This window comes from Dendropsophus ebraccatus, chromosome 4, assembly GCF_027789765.1.
Source record: "Dendropsophus ebraccatus isolate aDenEbr1 chromosome 4, aDenEbr1.pat, whole genome shotgun sequence".
Taxonomy (NCBI): Eukaryota; Metazoa; Chordata; class Amphibia; order Anura; family Hylidae; genus Dendropsophus; species Dendropsophus ebraccatus.
Window position 1 is genome coordinate 36,125,360 of NC_091457.1, and position 21,020 is coordinate 36,146,379.

Genomic DNA, 21,020 nt, shown 5'->3' on the forward strand with positions numbered 1-21,020 from the left:
ATCAAAGTACTGTACATTGTGAGGTGAATTGACCTGTATGGCTAGTGCAACTCCTTGGTCGCTCGCCATGTAACAAGGGTCTAGGTCCATGGGCAGTTCGTGACAAATATGTGACATGTTACCACTCAATGGAGCATTCTTCATATAAACAGAAACACATACTAAGGGGTCATTAATGTTCTGCTAAAAACTTAGAATGCCAAGAACATTTAGAATGTTTCCTTATATAGCTCCTGTTACTACAGAGTTGTGGTACTGAAGGGGCCTCAGATATTTTCTGCATGTTATCCATTAACAAGACTGGTCTATAGCCAATTGTGCTGCCAATGTACGGTATATGAACTATTCCTGATATGATAATAAGCTTGGTTTATTTGTAGGAATATTTCAACATTTTCATGTCAAACACAATGAATTATGTGGAAGGTGGTTTGTCGAGCTCGCCACAATGCCAAAAATGCTCTGATCCACTACACAATACTATTCTTCATCTCTGCTGGTGGTTTTATAATCTCACTGAATACACAAAACTCTGCTAATTCCATATAAAGGAAGTTTACAACACACTTAATGACATCATCCCTTTTATTTACAAGCATCTTGTGTAAATTCTAATTGCGGTGAAATTGCGCTTTACACCAAAGTACCCAGTCTGGAATATAAGGCTGAAATTGTGCAATTCTGACTAACTGCAAAATTATCGCTCAAGTGGAAAGTTTTCAGGCCAAACCTGGAACTAGGCTTCCTGTTCTGGCTAATCTTGCATGAACAATATTAACTTCTGGCAACCTATAATGCATTAATAAAACCCATTTCAATATCTTGGTTGGGTGGTTGGTGCCATTTCACTCTTCACTTGAAGTAGTAGAATAGTCATGATAACAATTGAGGGCACACAGAATGTATCCGGCTGTCATTAAGAACCCACCATACAAATAACAAGTAGAGGTAAAAAAAAAAATGTTTTACGTATCTTATTTCCATTAATTGTAATTAGGGAATAAAGTCAGAACTATATGTATATGCCAGGTATAAATGTTATTGCCACTGAAGGACTTGTCTGAAACTCAGTCTTCCTGAGCTCATTGTGAGCTTCTTTCTGTTTGCGCTTTCTGCCTGGTGTAATGTGTTTACTTAGCATTTGTGCACTGCGTCCTGGTGCGGATGTGCAGGAACTGGTGGATTGTCTTTGTATCTTAAATCCTGTCATTGATTTTGCAACTTCTCTAAATGTCTCCCTGTGAATTTTGTTGTGTAATACTTTTCACATTCCGACCTTGTTTATTGCTTAAAGGAGAAGTCCGGCGGGTTATAAAATCTGACAGTCGGCAGGGGCAGGGGGAATATTGATTACAAGTACTAACTTACCTCTCTCCATGCCAGTGGTAGGGTAAGTTAGTACAGTGGTACCTCGGTTCTCAAACTGTATTTTCAAGGAAAGTTTGCTTTGGTTCTCGAACACTTTCAGGGCACCCAATCTTGAAGTACAGTTATACCGCCCGGAAATTTACCTGCAAGTTACATTCAGAATTCAAACTTTGCTCGGTATCTGAACATTTTTGCGAGCGTGAATGGTGGGTTGTACCTGGTGAGTTTAGCACTGGTGAGGCTTCACATATGCTGGAGTGCATATACAGTAGTAGTACAGTCAGTGCACCTCTATTTCCCATATGTTACAGTGCTAGGGTGGGGGGGGACTCTATACAGTAAAGAATTAGTGAGGAGTTAGTGACTACTATAGTATAATTGCTGGTTTTGTTAAATGTTTCCTGTGTATAATGTCCTGTACAGTATATAGTGCTGCTCTGTAATGTACTGTACAGAATATAGTTCTGTTCTGTAATGTACTGTAGGGATTACACTGGGCACTTTTCAATATAATATATGGGTACTGTAGGTAATCATTGATGGGTGCTGGAACCAATTAAACACATTTACATTATGTCCTATGGGAAAACTGCTCAGTTCTCAAACTGCCTTCTGGAACCAATTAAGTTTGAAAACCGAGGTACCACTGTACTTGTAGGGTAGCTTCACAGGTAACCGTATTGCACCAGATTTTCTGCTGCGGATGCGGAGCAGATCCGCAGCGGATTTGACTAAATGAATGAACACAGCATCAAATCTGCACCATCAAATCTGCTGCGGATTCGCAGCAGATTTGACAGTGCGGATTTAATGCTGTGTTAATTCATTAAGTCAAATCTGCTGCGGATCTGCTGCGCATCTGCAGCAGAAAATCTGATGCGATATGGTGCGTGTGAAGCTACCTGTAATCAGTTTTTCCCCTGCCGGATTTCATAATCTGCCGGATTTCTCCTTTAAAGCATATCTGTAGTTTCAAAAAGTTTAAAAATCTTGGTTTTGTTACATTTAACCCCTTAGAGAGGTGACAACATGATTATAGTGCTTTCATTGCTGTTATTGAGTCGCCACTGTGGTGCACAACTATTTCTATTCTCTCTATTTCATAGAGCTAGAGCTGGGTTGTTTGCCACTGGCACCCACACAGGTACTTCCTGTCCCTTACTTGTCTGGCCAGTCACTAAAAAACAATTGCATTTGTATGCTGTTCCATGACATAGTTCTGACAAAAGTGCACTGGCCAGGTTTGCACTATGCTGTGGGATGATTTACAGTATGCATATAATAAATAGCATGTGGGAGGGGGAAAGGGTTTGTAAGTTGCTACATGAGCAGAAAGGAAACAGCTGCACAGCAAAGAATGGGTAATATTATGTACTGAGACATGCTGACAATGATCGTGACAAGCTTTCTGACTAAAGGGAGAGGAAGGGAAGATTAAATTCAGGAAACAGCACTGTGTATGCCTAATAGTAGGAACACTGGTATTTGTAGCTTAATGGGTAGTCCAAGGTGAGATAAAAACCTTGATTTACCTTTTCAGCACAGCGTGGATCTTCTGGAGAAGCAGACAGGTTTACAGATTGAGGCTATGTTCACACTACGTACATTTCAGGCAGTATTTGGTCCTCATGTCAGGTCCTCATAGCAACCAAAACCAGGAGTGGATTGAAAACACAGAAAGGCTCTGTTCACACAATGTTGAAATTGAGTGGATGGCTGTCATATAACGGTAAATAACTACCATTATTTCAATATAACAGCCGTTGTTTTAAAATAACAGCAAATATTTGTCATTAAATGACGGCCATCCACTCAATTACAACATTATGTGAACATAGCCTTTCTGTGTTTTCAATCCACTCCTTGTTTTGGTTGCTATACAGCCTCAAAAATACAGCCTCAAATATACGTAGTGTGAACCCAGCCTATGGGTACACATTCCCTCTTTCCTGTACATATAGCATAAGTGAAGCTCCACCCCACTGTCTGATTTCTGTCTTAGTATTTCTGTTACTAGAGACAGACTGAGCCTAACAACGATCAACAACAGCAATGAACAACAGAACATGGCATTCCTCTCCATCGGCCTAGCATAAACTTCAAAATTATTAAAGGTTATGTTTTATATTAGGGATTGCCTGAGATAAGCAGGGATTAAGGAACTGTATGTCTCCTCGTGTGATTTGGCCCTTGCTGTTAATACTAAAAGGCGCTCACTCCTGGAAGCATCTTCTATTTGACTGTTGTTAAAGCATCCAGGTAACAAATGCAGGTAACTTTCCATTATATTCTATGGGACACAAGAAACAGCCAAATAAACACAGTTGTTTTCATATCTCTCGCAGACTTTAATGATAGTCATGGGCATAAACTCTGCATGTGCAGCCACTTTTCAGGCAGGAACAGGTAACAGCTGCCCTTTTCTTGAGATTGAAGGGGGTCCCAGCTGCCATACCCCAGTGTTTAAACCTCTATGGAATAGCCTAACAATAAGTGGAGACGCTTCACTTGGATTTTCTGCTTGAAGCACTGGATTATTTTTGAAGTAAATTAAAACAAGCACTAGATTCAGTGTAAACACACGCAAGATTTATGTGAGCATTGCACAAACAGAAGGAGAAGAGCAATCATTAATTTTTTCTTTATTTTTTTAGTAAGTGAAATAAATGGGGTCACCGCATTTGTAGACCATGCTTTCCCAATAACGTAAAATGTTCATGAGAAGAGCCAGGCTCCGAGTATTTTATTGCAGCTGTCAGAGCTTTTACATGCAGGTGACTGCAGAATTGTTGAATTTTTAATATAACAGAGACAAATTGACACTGGTTGCAATAAAAAAAAAAAAAAAAGAAAATCACAAGCTCTTTTAATGGTTTAACCAACAGGACACATTGGCGAAAATGATTTGCCAGGTTCAAAAGGGTGATCCAACCTTTTGGAATTGATAGCCTATCCTCTGGATCGGTGGCAGTCCACAGTGTTTACCACTGCTTTTTATGCCATTGCCTACTTTTAGCAGCAGTGGAAGGAATCTCAGTGTTGTTTACCCCTTTTGCTTTTGGTGAATTTAATTGGGTGCACTTAACCCTTTGAGGACCAGGCCCAAAATGACTCAGTGGACCGCGCAAATTTTGATCTTTGCGCTTTCGTTTTTCCCTCCTCCCCTTCTAAGAGCTCCAGCACTTTCAGTTTTCTATCTACAGGGCCATTTAATGGCTTGTTTGTTACAGGAATACTTTGCAGTTTACAGTTGTACTTTGTAATGGCATCTTTCATTCTACTATAACATGTATGACGGAATCCCAAATATATTATTTATGAAGTTATAAATAGGTGAAATCGTAAAAAAGAAGTTATAAATAGGTGAAATCGTAAAAAAAAGAATGCAATATGGTAACATTTGGGGGGTTCCTGTGTCTACGTACTGCACTATATGGTATAAGCGACATGATACTATTATTCTATTGGTCAGTCCGAACATAACCATATGCAGGTTTACACAGATTCTCTAATGTTATTATTATTTTTTTTTTGGCAATTAAATATTAATAAAATGGGCCTATTGGGACGCTTATAACGGTTTTATTTTTTTACCTATGGGGCTGTATGGGGTGTAATTTTTTCCGCCATGATCTCTAGTTTTTATTATACCATATTTGTGAAGATCGGACGTTTTGATCACTTTTTATTAATTTTTTAAAATATATAATATATAATAATGTATAATATAATATAGTAATGCAATAATGTATAATAATATAACATAAAATCGGTAATCCGCGCACTTTTTTCCCTCTTTTCGTGTACGCCGTTCGCAATGACGCTTGTTATATTTTAATAGATTGGACAATTACGCACACTACGGTATATAATATGTTTATTTATTTATTTTTATATGTTTTATTTATATAATGGGAAATGGGGGTGATTTAGACTTTTATTGGGGGAGGGGTTTTGGGGTTGTGTGTTGGTAATTTAAACTTTTTTTTAAATACATTTTAAGTCCCTTTCGGATTGCAGCCTGCCCCCACCCGCTCCGCTCTGGAGCGCGCTTCATAGCTCAGGACGTACCGGTACGTCCTAGGTCGTCTAGGGGTTAAAGGGGTTGTCCAGCGAAAAATCTTTTTCTTTCAAATGAACTGGTGACAAAAAGTTATATAGATTTGTAATTTACATCTATTTAAAAATCTCAAGTCTTCCCATACTTATTAGCTAATATATATCCTGCAGAAGGGGTTGTTTTATTTTCAGTCTGACACAGTGCTTTCTGCTGCCATCTCTGGCTGAGACAGGAATTGTCCAGAGAAGGAAAGGTTTTTAATGGGGATTCCCATAGAAAGCCTCTCCTACTTTGGACAGTTCCTGTCTCGGTCAGCAGAGATTGACCTACATAGACCAATATGTTAGTAAAGTTGGTCCCGGGCAAGCATCCCCAGAAGGCAGGGAGCAGCAGGAACCCAATAGCAACAGCAGGGTATCAGGCAGGTAGTTGCTTTGGTTTACATTTTTAAGACACACTGACCCATTGTAAAGATGACTTTAAGAAACAGAGCAATGTAAATCAGTAGTTCTCCTCCAAAACACAATTACTATACTTATTTGAAGTAAGCTGCTGAGCGACAGGATTCTCCTCCCAAAGCGCTGCTGCTCCATCACTCCTGTGAACAGTGGGGGTCCCAGTAGTCAGACCGATATTGATCAGATATTTCTAAGTACAAAACCTATTTATGACTTGATTTTCTAAAGACCTATTTACATATTCTACCACAAGCATTTTTAATGTGAATACTTCTTGGAAATGTAGCATCTTCAGAGAAACCATAGAAATCCCTATAATATTAATGATTTATAGCAACAAACCTTGTAACAGAACTTAAGGGCCTATTACACGGGTCGTTTAGAGGAGCAAACGAGCGCTCTCAGCGCTCGTTTGCTCCTCGTTGCCCGCTCGCTGCCGCCGCAATTCAACGCGGCTGCAGCGAGCAGGTGAGTGCGGGAGGGGCGGCGGGGAGCTGCGGGGGGGCTGCTCGGAGGATCGCTGATCGTCCGGGCAGCCCATAGGATATAGCAGCGTCTGCTGCCGACGCTCCTATTCAAAGGGCGCTTTTATCAATATTCGCCCTGTTGTCAAAATGACCTAGAAACTGCCCTGATCGTTGCACTCTATTCCACGGGACGATTATCGTCCGTAGTGGCCGATATCGGCCGAATACGGATGATAATCGTTCCGTGGAATAGGGCCTTTAGGCAAAGTCAAAGAGAGAGGACATGGATATCTATAGTGTTATCTTGTTGTGCTTCCTCCATCTACCAACCTATTTCAACACTGTATTCAACACTGTTGACACTCCTGCTATCTTGGAGTCATGCTAGTCCATACCTCCCTCTTTTGAGTCAAGACCCTCTGTCCTTCTTTTCCCTTTACATGTCCCTCTATTTGACCTAGGAATTAGATTTGCATTAATAAACTTTTATGTTGCTCTAGAATGTGTCTGGTTACTCTATAATAGACCCAAACGTGCATATTATTCCATCATGTGGTGCAAGTTGAATCTTAAAAATTGATAAATTCAGATGAATCATGAGACATTATGGCCCCTGTCACAAATCATTTCACACATGCAGTTCATATGGCCCCATACACACATCTGTAGATGCTACGGATCTGTCCTAGGGACATGATCCGTGCTTCAAAATATGAATAAGCCATTGAGCGTCCATGTCACCTATTTGACAGTGGGTTCTTGCAATTGCGGACAGTTACTAAAACGTTTGTAATCCTGTCCGGCGTTCCACAATTACAGACAGGGTTACTGATGTGTGAATTGGACCTAAGGATGCATTCAGACATACAGGATCTGCTGCAGCTCTGCAGATGTCAATGTAACCCTGTGTGTGTGAATGCATCCTTGAATCAAAAAGTATAGAAATGTCTGTAAAATTTTCCTAAATTGAACCACAATTTGGCCATTTAAAAATCTGGGAGGTATGGTCTTATCTACGGCTTTTTTTTTACTCATTGGTCTTCCCTTCTCTAAACCCTCCCCTTTTCAGTCCATCCAGGCAGTTACACCAATCCCTCCCACCCCCACCCATGCCAGTCACTGCTGAAGTTGCCCATCCAATTCACTATACATCTTCATTCTCACCCACAAAGCTCTCCCCACATCTCCGCCCTCATCTCTGTCTACTATCTCACCTGTGCTCTACATTTTGCCAATGACCTAAGAACCTCCGAACCTCTCACTCCTATCTTCAAAACTTTACTCGTGCTGCACTGTTTTTTTGGAATTTACCCATCTTCGCTTCCCTAGTTAAAAAAAAAAAAAAGAGATGGCTGTACTACTGGAGAAATAAAGCACTTTCTACCCTCTGTCTTCTGTCCCACAACTGGATTTCAGTAGGCCCAGTTCCTGCGGTCACACACAAGGAGGATTAACAATCTCTGTCACCCCCTTAATAGAACGGGGCTGTCACTGGAAGCATTGGCAGTAAGGCAGACAAGAGGCCTAGGGGAGGGTTTCTTGGACAACATGATATCTTTACTATTATACAAACTATTCACCTTCCACTACTACAAATGTTTTATAGAAGAGTCTGAAGTGGGTTGATGGGATAAATGAAGCAGTAAAAAAAAACGAAACCATAGTTTTGCACCTTATAAAAATAAACATTTCATAGACTATAAAAGAACAAAAATAATTGTGTAAATCCGGATAGAAACATTCTAATTTACAGTATAAGCTAGCTGGCGTTTCCTTCTAATTAAACACGTAGCGAGATAAACAAACATGCTGGCATATTTATATAAAAGAAATGAAATGAGACTATGCTTTACAAGAGGTCACATGGCCACACTGACTGTATACGCAATCCAGCAGCCAACTTCTGTACTAAACCGAAAAACATCCCTCTCGTATTATACTCACTGTGATCTAAGAGGCTGAGCTATTGTAAGATGTTTGATGGTGTCCACTGTAGACAGGGGCATAGCTATAGGAGTGTTAGTGGCAGTACTCACCCAGGCTCTGGTACCCAAAGGGCTTCTGCCACATAAGGAAACACTAGGGATAAGCTCACACTTAGTAAATCAGGAGGAGTTCTGCGGCGGAATCCAGTCTGCCTCAGTGTGCCATAGCCTGTCGATGTGGCGTGCCTCCGCTCTCCGCTTACGGAATTGACATGTCAATTCTTCAAGAGGAAGCGGAAGCTTGCAAGCCCTCCCATAGACAGGCTATGGCACACTGAGGCAGGCGGGATTCCGCCATGGAGAGTTCCACCGTGGAATTCTGCCTGAACATACCCAAATAGTGTAGAGTTAAGGACTGTGTTACAGATTTTGCACAGGGGTCCAGAAGCTTTAAGTTATACTTCTCCACTTGACTGCTTCCAAGTAGGACACAAGGTAGTTGCCAGTTATTTTACTTTTCCGGTTCAGGTACTGATTCTTGGAGGTTAAGGCTAGGTTCAAACCATCAATAATTTTGTGCCATTGTTCTGCTCCGTTATAGGAGTAAGAAAAAATGTCTGTAGCAGAACTGGTGCATGGCAAACACCAACACATACTAATAGACCACATTGACTTTATTGGAGACCATCAAGTTTTCAATATGGTAGTCAACATTTTACTAGGCAATATAATATAATATAATATGCAGCAGGTTGCACTATTCTGTCTGCAATGGAGGTTTCCAGTGGATCCACCAACCCAGCTGTGAACCCTCTTGCGGCAAAGATAGTATTTCTGTCCTTATTTTATTAGGAGAGGCACAGAAACAACTAAATCATCTACAACATTTTTAGCTTACTGGATATTTATGACATAAGGCATGCTGGGATTTATTTTAGTTACACCTGGATATTCAGGTTTTCAATAGAGGTAGGCATTAAATGGTTAAAGAGGCCGGTTTCCTATGTTACTTGTACCCTGGTGGTATTTTGGCTGGTACCCATAATGCTTTCCTCCTATTCTAAACGATGCAGACTCATAAAACAGATTCTGCCAGTGCTGACTTTATAAGGACGTCACTGCTCACAAAGCCTGGTTCATAAACAGTGCTGCTGCTGAAGGGTGGGTCTCGGAGACTTGCTGGGCTTTCTATTATTTCATCATTCATTTCTCCAAGTGTATAAATACACCCATTATCTCATCATTCACTCCATAGAACCCCTCCCGATTACTAAAAAGCACAGTTTACTTATGACTCAAAAGTTAAGCTAGGTTTAGATGCCGAGATCAAAAATGTGTTTATGACCCATGCGTTCTAGACCAGATTATTAAGAGATTGGATACCATAAATTAGAACTGTGAGTGTCTTTTTGGGATCAGTATCACTGTATCAGCTACCTTGCTCTACTATATAGGATCAATATACAGTTAAATCACTTAATGTGCAATACCGTTACTGTGGTATTTTGCTGATAACATTGGTTTCCGCCATACTAGTAGGCAGCTATTGAGCTGTGAGCTCTCTGAGTATCAGTAGGAGTTAAAGGGAACTGATCCATTTACATTTTGGCAATTACTATCAGTCTATGAGCTATACACCTAGTGGACTTACTGCTAGTACAGTTTCTTCTTCTCACTAAGGCTGCGTTTTTGCAATGTGTTTTTTTTCCCATCCATTTTATGCAAATAAAAAAAATTATGAAAACTGCTGCATGTGTGAATTCATTTTGATCCATAATTCTACTGATTTTCATTATAAAAAAAAACCTGAATCAAAACATGGATCAAAACTTATCCATTTTTTAAGCGTACACAAAGACTTGGTCAAGCACGTAAAAACGCAGTGGGAACCCAGCCTAAGGCAGCATACAGATTAGAGGATCATAAAAAAACTTGTCCTCTTACAGATAGATCAGAAGGTCATAGAATCTTGTCCTCTTACATATAGGTCTGCGGATCTCAGAAACTCATCCACTTGATAAAATACTACTGTCTTATATAGGAAGGAGAACAGATTATGGACAGTGAACTGATGCAGTCATGAGTTTGGACAAGTGTTATAGGCAGCCATCCAAGAATAGGTGCAGTATCCACAGCTTCTTGAAAAGTAGCAAAAACTTTATTGGGCATTAAAAAGATAAAATAACAACATTTAAAAACACGTCGTGTCATAGTAATTCAAGAACTGAGTAACTGAGTTAAGAGTTGGACTCAAATTCTTATGGGTGGGTAGAAGCATTACAGCTGCAGACATCCAGAAAGTAGTAGGAAAGTAAATGTGCGTATGGTCATATTGTTTATACCATTTTTGTTTATATCTACCATCTCTCTATATATCATTAAAACCGCTATCAATGTGAAGGTCCTCCTATCATCCTTATAAACAGCTCTAACTGTGTAAGACGTGTGATGATGTCCTCTGGTATCAGATGGCAAGATGTTACCATCAGATACTTTAAAGGGAATGTCATCAGCAAATGAGCCATTGTTTAAAGCAAATCATCAAGTTTTTATGTTACACTCATATACTCATACACTACACTCATATACTGAGTGTGATGCTCTCTGTGAATGATGCTTAGGCCCACAATTAGGCCTAAAGCTGTCACACCCTTCACAAGGACAGCCAAGGACGAAAGGGACTGGAGAACCCACGTTCTTCCTTCTTCCTTCTCCCTTACTCTGCTCTTCACACATTCAGTCACTGTTCCATACAGCTAGGCTATCATGGACAGAGAATACCCATCTTAAATCATTTATTAAGTTTTAGGGAGAAGAACCCCCCTTCACTCTACTCATACTTCTTTTTCAACTTCCCGTGGGCCTCTTCTTCCTCTTCCTCTATCTCTTTAATCTGCATTTTGTTGTTGCCAGACACAGGTGGAGGTGATGCCGGCTTTATGTGAGCATTGGGAGCAAGAACTTGGAGAAGAGACTCCCCTCCGGATTGGCAAAAATCCTTTATACAGAAAATGTCCATAGCCTGGGAGGGGAGCTTTTTCCCTTAACACACCCTATGCCAGAAGAGGGTGCCTAGCACACCTAAAATTGGATTCTGTGTTTCCTGCTCCTATCAGAATTGCTTGATGACACTTCAATTTTAAATCTGTCAAAGTGTCAACAGGTGATGGCCCACTTGTACCATATGGGGGAATTTTCTGCCAACCTGGCTGGGAAGACCTTAAAATTTCTCCAGATATGGGAGCCCCAGATAGACTTTCAGGTCTTACTTGAATCTTAGACATTATTTTGCTGACTGACATGTAGTCCATTGACTTCTTCTCCCCCACCTTTTCTCCCCCACCCTATTTTTGTTCCTTTTCTTCGTTCCCCCTTTTTTTCTTTTTCCCTCTTTCTTTCTCCCTCTCCTTTGTTAGATTATGGGAATTTCCTTCAACGCTTCTTTTTTCCTGATATTACATACTATTGTCATTCTATGTACCCATTACTCATGTCCATGCAGAGATGGGTTCTTACTGTCCTTTTGCGCTAATATTTTATTTGTTCTATGTTGTTTGTGATTTGTGTTCTGCTTTTTCTTGTCATATATGGTTGATCATAATGCCAGTCGGTGCCCGATATAACTGAAAAAATGCCCTATAAAATTCTCAGTCATAGTGCCCCCAAAACCATGCCAGTCATTGGCCCTCAACAGAGCCCAACAGACTAGCCAGCCACAATGCCCTCCTCAACAGTCATCTATAGTATCTCTATAGCAGCCATAGCCACCATTCATCAAGCAGGTATGTACGTGTTTAGAGCGTTTTAGTGAACTGTTCCCTAATGCATGCAAACATTCCCGAGCTATTGTGTACTGGCGAACACATTGAAGCCTCTATTGTAATAAATCATATCTGCAATGGATGCATCAGTAATAATAAAATACTGTGACTCATAAAGGTCTATCATATTGAAAGCAAAATGTAGAAAAGAAAAACCAAGGTTAAATAAAAGTAAAGCGTGCAATGTGTGGGTGATTTTCTGAAGGTTAGGGAAATGTAAAAGCTTATTTAAACTAAAAAGGCTTAGAAAAATTGTGAACATACAGAATACTTATGGATCAGGCATAACATTACATTGATAGATGCAGTGAATAACAGATTATGTGGATCCATTTGTAGGGGTAAGGCATATTAGGTGGCAAGTCCTTGGAAAAAGGAAAAAAGGGCAAGTGTTGGATCTGAGGGGTCTGAAAGAGCCAAACATCTAGAGGATCTCAATAAAGGCAAGTCTTATGGGGTATTTCCAATATTATATGGTTATTATCTACTAAAAGTAAAACCTATGAAAAGCACCAAAGAGGTGTTATCAGACCATAAAGAATTCAGTTGCCACTGTACATGAAGGGGTTAATGGTATCTGATGCAGAAATGTGTATATTATTTTACAAAATACTATTTAATTATCCCCATTGTGAAAAAGATAAAAGAATCAAGAAGTATCCCCCCCCCCCTTCTGCCGTGCCATGTCTCTGAACAAAGCAAACACGCCTATTATGTCAGTAACAAAAATAGTCAGGGGGGCTACAGTCTCAATAGTCCATAGTTGTACTTTGTGGCTTAGAAATACATAGCAAGGCGCCTCGAGGGATAAACACCTATTCAACAGGCACGGAAACTTCTAGCTTGGCACTTTCCAGGAAATATTGTTCTGTAAATGGGCACAGTGACAAAGAGCCTGGCACCTTTCTCTGTATATTAGCATGGAAAGGCACCAATTTCTAATATTTTACTGCTGGATTGACTGGTCTATGAGTAGTTATAAACCGTCTGTGTACGGCTGGAGGACGTATATAGGAGGTCTATAAATGCTATTAGGTGGCTGTTTATAGATATGAAATGTTATAAGAACATCTGAGCTACCATACCATTTTAACCCCTTTGCTACTATTAGACCTCATTTCTTGTCTACAACTACTTGGAAACTAGCAGGAAAAAATCAAAGTCATAGACTGCAAGGAGACGTGGCATTTCCATGGTTTGTCCTGTTACAAAGTTATCCATATACCTATATATATATATATATATATATATATATATATATATATATATATATAATATTTTTCTCTCCATAGATACTGGTGCTCTGTACACCTTGATTCTTTGTATGGGTGAACAAGTAATTCATTATTACCCTGTTCCCATAAAATTGAGACATCTTAATGGCAGCCATCTGGGCGTGCATGCCATCTATGGATGATAATTCCTAGGACAGACATGGCCTCCTTGCCCTGTAAATTCTACTTTACTGTTCATTTATGGGACTGTAAATTCTAACTATGGACAGAATTATGTTTTCATTTATGTTCCAGCTTAAGAGCTGGTATGAACTCTATGTGAAATAAATGTCCCCTTTTTATTGTAATTACTATTAACAACTTATATGGCACCATCATCTTCAATAGTGCCTAAAGGCCCTTTTTATACGGGTCGATTATCGACAAGGAGCATTGCTAGAAATGATAAGTTCTACATAATTACTTTTTTTATTATTCCACATGGGAAAAATACATGAGGTACAACACAGCAAACACGGCCTTCAACCAATTAACTATGTTTTTGGGTGTTTACCTACAAATGGTGCCTAATAAAGCTCAATTTAGCTTTATTGAGCTTTATTAGGCACCATTTGTAGGTGAACACCCAAAAACATGGTGAGTGATTTCTTTTTTGGACGCTTGGCCCTTTCTCAAGGCCTACGCATATGGACACTTTCACACTTCATCACATATCATCCTCCAAACTATTACACCTACCTCTTCACTGGCACCATCATCCATTACCTCATCCTAACAAGATATATATGTGGGAATGACCAGAAAAGAAAAAGCCATACTTACCTACCTGGGTCCCCTATATTCCCCAGTATGCTTTGATCTGGTCCCCAACTCATCTTGGAAAAAAGGGCAGCAAAGCCTGTCGCTGACCATGACAGTGTCTCCCATCAGTCAATGGCTGACCATCACTGCTGGGTGAAGCAGAGCAACAAGTGGGGGACAGGATGGCATCACACTGGGAGCTGTGAGTATTACTTTTTTTCCATGTCATTTCCAGCAACATATAAACTTTTTTTTTGGATTCGAAAACCCCTTTAAAACCAATGTCAGGGAGATTTATTAGATTTTCTTTGCTGTTACATTAGCCGTTGCCTCAAAAGTCCATAGATAGGAGACACTAGTATTATTAATGGCACATGGTGGAGAGACCTGCTACAAATTTTGCATTGGAGCCCAGGAACTTTGGTTCATGCCTGTTTATCCCCAAGGATCTATACACCAAGGGGCAATATTTATCAAACATGGTGTAAAGTGAGACTGTCTCTGTTGCCCCTAGCAACCAATCAGATTCCACCTCTCATTCCTCACAGACTCTTTGGAAAATGAAAGGTGGAATCTGATTGGTTGCTGGGGCAACTGAGCCAGTTTCACTTTACACCATGTTTGATAAATCTCCCCCCATTTCTACACATACATTCTTTGATTGTATTTATTTGTTACGGACCTGATGAAAAGAGCATTGCCTCCAGAAAGGTGTTGTCTATGTCATTACAAAAAAGCTGCCATTTTTGTTATTTTCATCCTCTCGTCCAAGCTCGTATTCCCGGTGATCTCCGATAATCAGTCTGCTTTTTTCATGGATCCCTTGCGACCTGTATATTGCTGCTTTTCCACCATTTCTTTCCATTGAAACTGTGAGAAGTAAAATGTTTCCTTTTACAGTATGACCGCACAATGCACAATTGTATATGTATATAAACCTAAAACAATAGGGCTCTGAGACTGGAAAGTTTCAATTCTAACACATAGGTTTATGTAAAAAGCATTTATATAGCAGTTATTCTTTTCGCTGTATGTTCATTCTTGAACCTTTTTATTTCCGCTCTTTGTTTCTTATTGTGTTCTTAGTTGTTTTCAATATAATGTTTTTTTTTTCACACAAAGATTCTTTCCACCCAAAACCAAACATTAGTGTATATGCTATTAGAACATAATAAAATAAAGAAATTTTACTCCGTTACTCACGTCATCTCTTATGGTCTGCTCACTCATCGAGAGACCTTGAAAACCTAGCAACCAGTAGAGAAACATTTGCTCTGGAATGATGGTTCCATAATACATGTATTGGTACAATCTCAGTGAATAAATAAGAACATATCACAGATCAGGAATGCCAGTAAAAGAACACTGACAATACTGTTCACATATATAAGGTGATGCTTCCTGCTGGTCCTGTTTCCGCAGCCTCTGCTTCGTAGAGCTTCATTGTTACTGTGCTAAGTATGCTAACATGCACTGCCCTGACATCTATCAGGTGTATTAAGGTCTATGAATATGTACACACATGGACACATTTTTTGGTATCCTTTCATTAAAAAAAAATACCCCACAATAGTCTCTAAAATAGTAACTGTGTCACTAGCGCAACCTTTAAACATTATAAATAATTATGATGCTTGGAGCTCCCTGGTCCTCTCTTCAGAACCTCGTCCTTGTACAGACAGAATTCTACGGACGTGTGTATGACCCCTAATAAACAAACTAATGAAACAGTCCAGGACAAAAATGATGGTTCCCTAAGAGAGATTGAAAGTAATTTGAGCATAAGGGTGCATTCACATGTACAGGATCTGCAGCAGATGTGATGCTGTGTTCAGGTATTTAGATCAGATCTGCTGAAAATCCGCTGTGATACGGTGTGTGTGTGTGAGAAGCTACCCTAGGGTGCATCCACACGTAGAGGATCCACAGCAGATCCGCAGCAGATGTGATGGCCAAGATTTAATTTGCCTTGAATCTCCAACTTCAAATCTGCGCCATCAAATCTGCTACTGATCCTGTATGTGTAAACGCACCCTTAAACTATGTTTACACGGCGTAAGAGAAACGGAACGGCTGGTCTCTGCAAAGATCATCCCGGCCGGTACTTAAGTACCCGCCGGATGATCTTTCCGGCCGCAGTGTTCTGATGCATGCGCATCAGCACGCGTCCTCATCAGAACTTCTCACAGCACACATTACGCTTCATTGTGTGAACTGACATGGGTTTCTACAGCCCCTATTCACTGAATTGCGGCCGCAGAAAACTGACATGTCAGTTCTTTGTGGCGCCGCGAGGGATGTACATACGCTCCGGCTGGGATCCCATAAAAGAACATGCGGTGTGTTCACCCGTACAAAGTAATGGCCATACTTTTACGTAGTGTGAACATAGCCTTAGAATGTTTTACACCACTGGAGCTCTCTACACCATTGTTAATTGTGGTGGAGATAGGGGTTGATTGAAAACCATTGCTTGATTCCCTTGTTTTCTGAAAGATAAGCTGCAGTCGGAGTTTACCCCTCCCAGAGAGAATCAGCCGCATGTCCCTGTAAATGTCTGGAGCATAGGAGAGAACTAACAACCTAACGATTATTCAGCTGACAGTTATTGAGGATGTTTGGCCACCTTAAAGCGACTCTGTACCCACAATCTGACCCCCCCCCCCCCAAGCCACTTGTACCTTCGGATAGCTGCTTTTAATCCAAGATCTGTCCTGGGGTCCGTTTGGCAGGTGATGCAGTTATTGTCCTAAAAAACAATTTTTAAACTGGCAGCCCCGTGCCCAATGGGAGTGGCCTAGATTGCGTATGCATTAGGCTGGCACACCCTCTCTGTCCCTCCTCCCTTCCCTCCTCATCATTAGGAATGCTCCAGGCAGATTGTCTCCTATTCATCAGCTGTGTGAATACTGAACATGGGCTGGATCATTAAGGCACCTGGAGAAAACACACAGGAGACACACAGGAGAAAATGTTCCAGTGGCATTCATAATGATGAAGAGGGTGGGGAGGAGGGACGGAGGGGTGGTGCCAAGTTAGGGCACAGATACTCTAAGACCTGGCCGTTGGGCACGGGGCTGCAAGTTTAAAAGTTGTTCTTTAGGACAATAACTGCAGGTGTCTTCACACTTGTGATCAGTCATTCTGTCTATTTATAGGATGAAAAGTTGACATTGTGCTGTTTAGTATAAAGGTGTGTACCGTACTGAACAGGGACCAGAGAAATCTAAGGAGAGAGTATCAGGGGGTTACATAGTTCGGGTGGGTTTACACTGAGGAATTCTCGCAGATAAACTCTGCGGAATTCCACCGGCTGTACGCGCTCACGGACACGTGCCTTTCCGCCAGCTCGATAGACACCATCCTATGGGCCGGCTGATTCTGCATTCCGCCGAAAGAATTAACATGTCAGTTCTTTCGGCGGAATACGGAATCAGCCGGCCCATAGAATGGTGTCTATGGAGCCGGCGGAAAGGCGCGCGTACAGCCGGCAGAATTCCACAGAGTTTATCCGCAAGAATTCCTCAATGTGAACCCACCCTTACATAGTTGATAATTAGAAAGAAAATTATAGACAATCATGTTAAAGGTAAAGGATATAAGACCACCTCCAAACAGCTTGGTGTTCGTGTTACTACAGTTACACATCTGAGCATTCATGAAAGGGGTGGAAAACTGCTGCCAGACTCCACTGGTGGCAGCATATCTCCCCGAGAACAAAATGATCAGGCATTCGAAATTCAACGGATCCTTTCCTCTCCCAACATATATATTAGTTGTTTTTCCAGTCCCACCCATAGGCTATAAAATCTGCTATATAATTGAACATTATATATATATATATTTCATATACACATATAGCTTACATTACAGTAGGAGCAGGAACATTTCCATGATCCTTTTGAGAAAAATGATTATTAGATTGGCCCATTGTATTGTTGGAGACCCCTTAAATATATTGCACACATGTTCAGCGCTGACTAGATGCAGACTATGTAACATTGTAATGCTACATATGTGACAATGTTTACACTATACAAGTTATTACATCTTTGCCAGGCGCACCGTATTAGGAATTATGCAGCAAAGTATTTAGATTTCATTTGTTGTCACCCTTGGAGGAGGCATCTACAGCAGCCAAGCTATTCTCAGTTTTCTTTGTTTAATTGAAGTTTTTGGCAATCAGCATTTTTCAGATATTTCAGGCATGTTTGTGGCATATTTTTATTCCAATGGTCGTAATTTTATTTTTAACTACATAAAGCTAAACCCTGTCAGTAAACAGAGAGGTATCATTGAGAGTTTCATGCTTCTCTCTTTTGGATCCATTCCCACAGTAGAATAAAAAAGTGTGATCACAACCTGCTCATATATACTAGGACTGTGTTCTCATGGTGCAGTCTAATTTCTTATTCAGTCATAAATCGCAACAGGTATTGCCTACCTGTTTTACTGAAAAGTAACAAGAAAAGGAGGTGTGCACTAAGGCCTCATTGGACTACAAATGCAGACAAGGCACTACCATGAGAAATAATAACATAACTGATAAAAAACTGAACAATAAATCCTGGAGTGCTGAAACCCGATTAGGCATAGAGAAACACAATATACTACTGCAAGAAAGAGCATGCCAATAGCATCGGTGGCACTTCCAATAAAAGATATTAATAAATAAATCAGTTAAGGTGAAGATAAATATACTTTATTGGTACAAAGAAGCAAGTGAGACACACTAGATAAAAGCAATTAAAATACACAAACAGAACCAAACACTGTACCGTGTACAATAGGCATGGCACAAGGACAAGCCGACATATGTGTATAAGAGATCTTCACTGGTCAAAATAATGTAAAGTGAAATAGACACAAGTACAAGAGTAACGCATGATAAATGAGAAAAAGAAGCCAAGGCTTAAAGAAATGTATATCACCAGATAAAAGGATCCATGTCGGCGTCCACAGAACCCCACGCGTTCCGTCCCCAAGCGGGACTTTCTCCAAGGCGGGACTAAGGCCTCATTCACACATTCAGTAATTTTTCTGGACCACAAAACCTCCCGCTATTTTTACTCCGTGGTCCGTATAAATTCATCCGTATTTGCATCTGTTTCCGTTTCCGTAAAAGGTTAACAGTACTAGTTTGCATATATTTGATCCTTTTTTTTTTACGGACATCCGTGAAGTCCGTAAAAAACATGAATCCCATAGACTTATAATCCGTACTTACAATCCGCACTGGAGCATGTCTTTTTTTTATGGAACTGATTACGGATCAAAATTATCACGGACTGTGTGAATAGCCCAAAAGAAATCAGTGTGCTCTAAGATGAACCGTCATTACGGATCTGGAAAAAATGACAACTTTACTGAACGTGTGAATAAGGCCTTAGGAGAAATTGGTTTAAAGAGGTTATCCAAGAGGAGGAAAAGTAAACTTTTTCCTCAGTCCCAGGGCTCTACCTCAGCCTCCCTACATTCTTGGAAGTCCAACTTCTGAGATGGGGAGGGTACCGCATCAAAAGCCTTACATGATGGCAAAAACGGCCGCATCATGTTCCCGATATTGCATGCATGCCTAGTTCTGTTCACACGCAGTGATTGTGATCTGTTAGGATTTTAATTGGTGCCCTACCCTAGAGGTCTTTTGGAGGCCTCAAATATAGTAGAAGCAATCAAAAGATACCACATAGGAGTCGACTGAGGGACTAAAACAGTTTTTAAAAAAGTGTAAATATGTTATTTATCCCAAAAGATGAAAGCAAAAACTAAATAAAAAAAAAGATACTAATAAAAACAACATTCCAACAACTTGTTAAAAACAAGTACCCATAGAGCTCCATAGAAAAGAAGAACAAAAAAAAATTATAGAGATTTGTAGGGGAAAACTGACCTCTGGGGTTAAGTGCACATATCACCTGTGCACCCAGTTCACCTGCCTTGAGGCCGTGGGGGCAAAGTGGCCCACTGAGGCTGCAGCACAGATGTCAGGGCTCCACCAGAGAATCCTTCCGTGGGCACCAACATCTTTCCTGTGCTGCAAGGCCGCGGGAATCCAGGACACACGTCTTGAATTCTTGGACTAGCGTAGCCTTTATCTGTATGTGCACCTTTAAGACCTTTAATACAGTTGGAAGAACAGAGGCTGCCAGGGACGTCCATGGCAAGCAGTGTCTCTGAGAGAGGAGTGCACACAAGAGCTGTAGAGGGTTTGTGACAGGTGAAGTTTTTTCTTTTTTTTTCATGAGGACAAGAGACGGACCTATATTTTATATATACCCCTTTAAGAACAAAAATACTGAGAAAGATTTATTAACACTAATGCATTGCCTGACATGTTGGAAAACGTTATGCAGGAGCCTTGTAAATGTGGTATTTTGGCCCTGATAGTCATTTGTTGGCTTAAAAAATACATATGTCACATTGATGGGTTATGTCTGCCCCTTGCCATGTCTGATAGTTCTGCCCTTTGGTCTATGATTAGTATACCAGCATAGTCGCCATGTCTGCCGCGACTCCTTGCATCATTAGTGCCTCGGGCTGCGGTGTGTCTATCTTCCATACATTACCCTGCAGCGCTTCTTGTTTATATTGATTCCTCTATATCTTCACAGGACAACTGGGATGTTGTAGCATTGATTTCTGATTGACATTACAGTAGCTAGATTGTATGAAGAACAAGAAGGTTGTTCAGTAACTGATTCACATACTAAGTTAAATGAACATAAGTAATGGGGAATCCTGGAGTTCCTATTTAATTCTTTAATATATAAGGAGAACAACAAAAGGAGAACCAAAACTCAAATCTGCTGCTCTGGAATCATGCCATCTGGCATTGTGCCTGATATTAGGAGTTGCACTGCAGTTACTATAGAAAGGCAAAATTTC

The 21,020-nt window shown here is 40.4% G+C and overlaps 1 protein-coding gene across 4 annotated transcripts in view; it reads left to right on the forward strand.

The window, feature by feature from the left end:
• Positions 1–21,020, forward strand: part of CHRM1 (cholinergic receptor muscarinic 1) — a 147,205-nt gene that overhangs the window by 114,669 nt on the left and 11,516 nt on the right. The gene's annotated exons all lie outside the window — the stretch shown is intronic.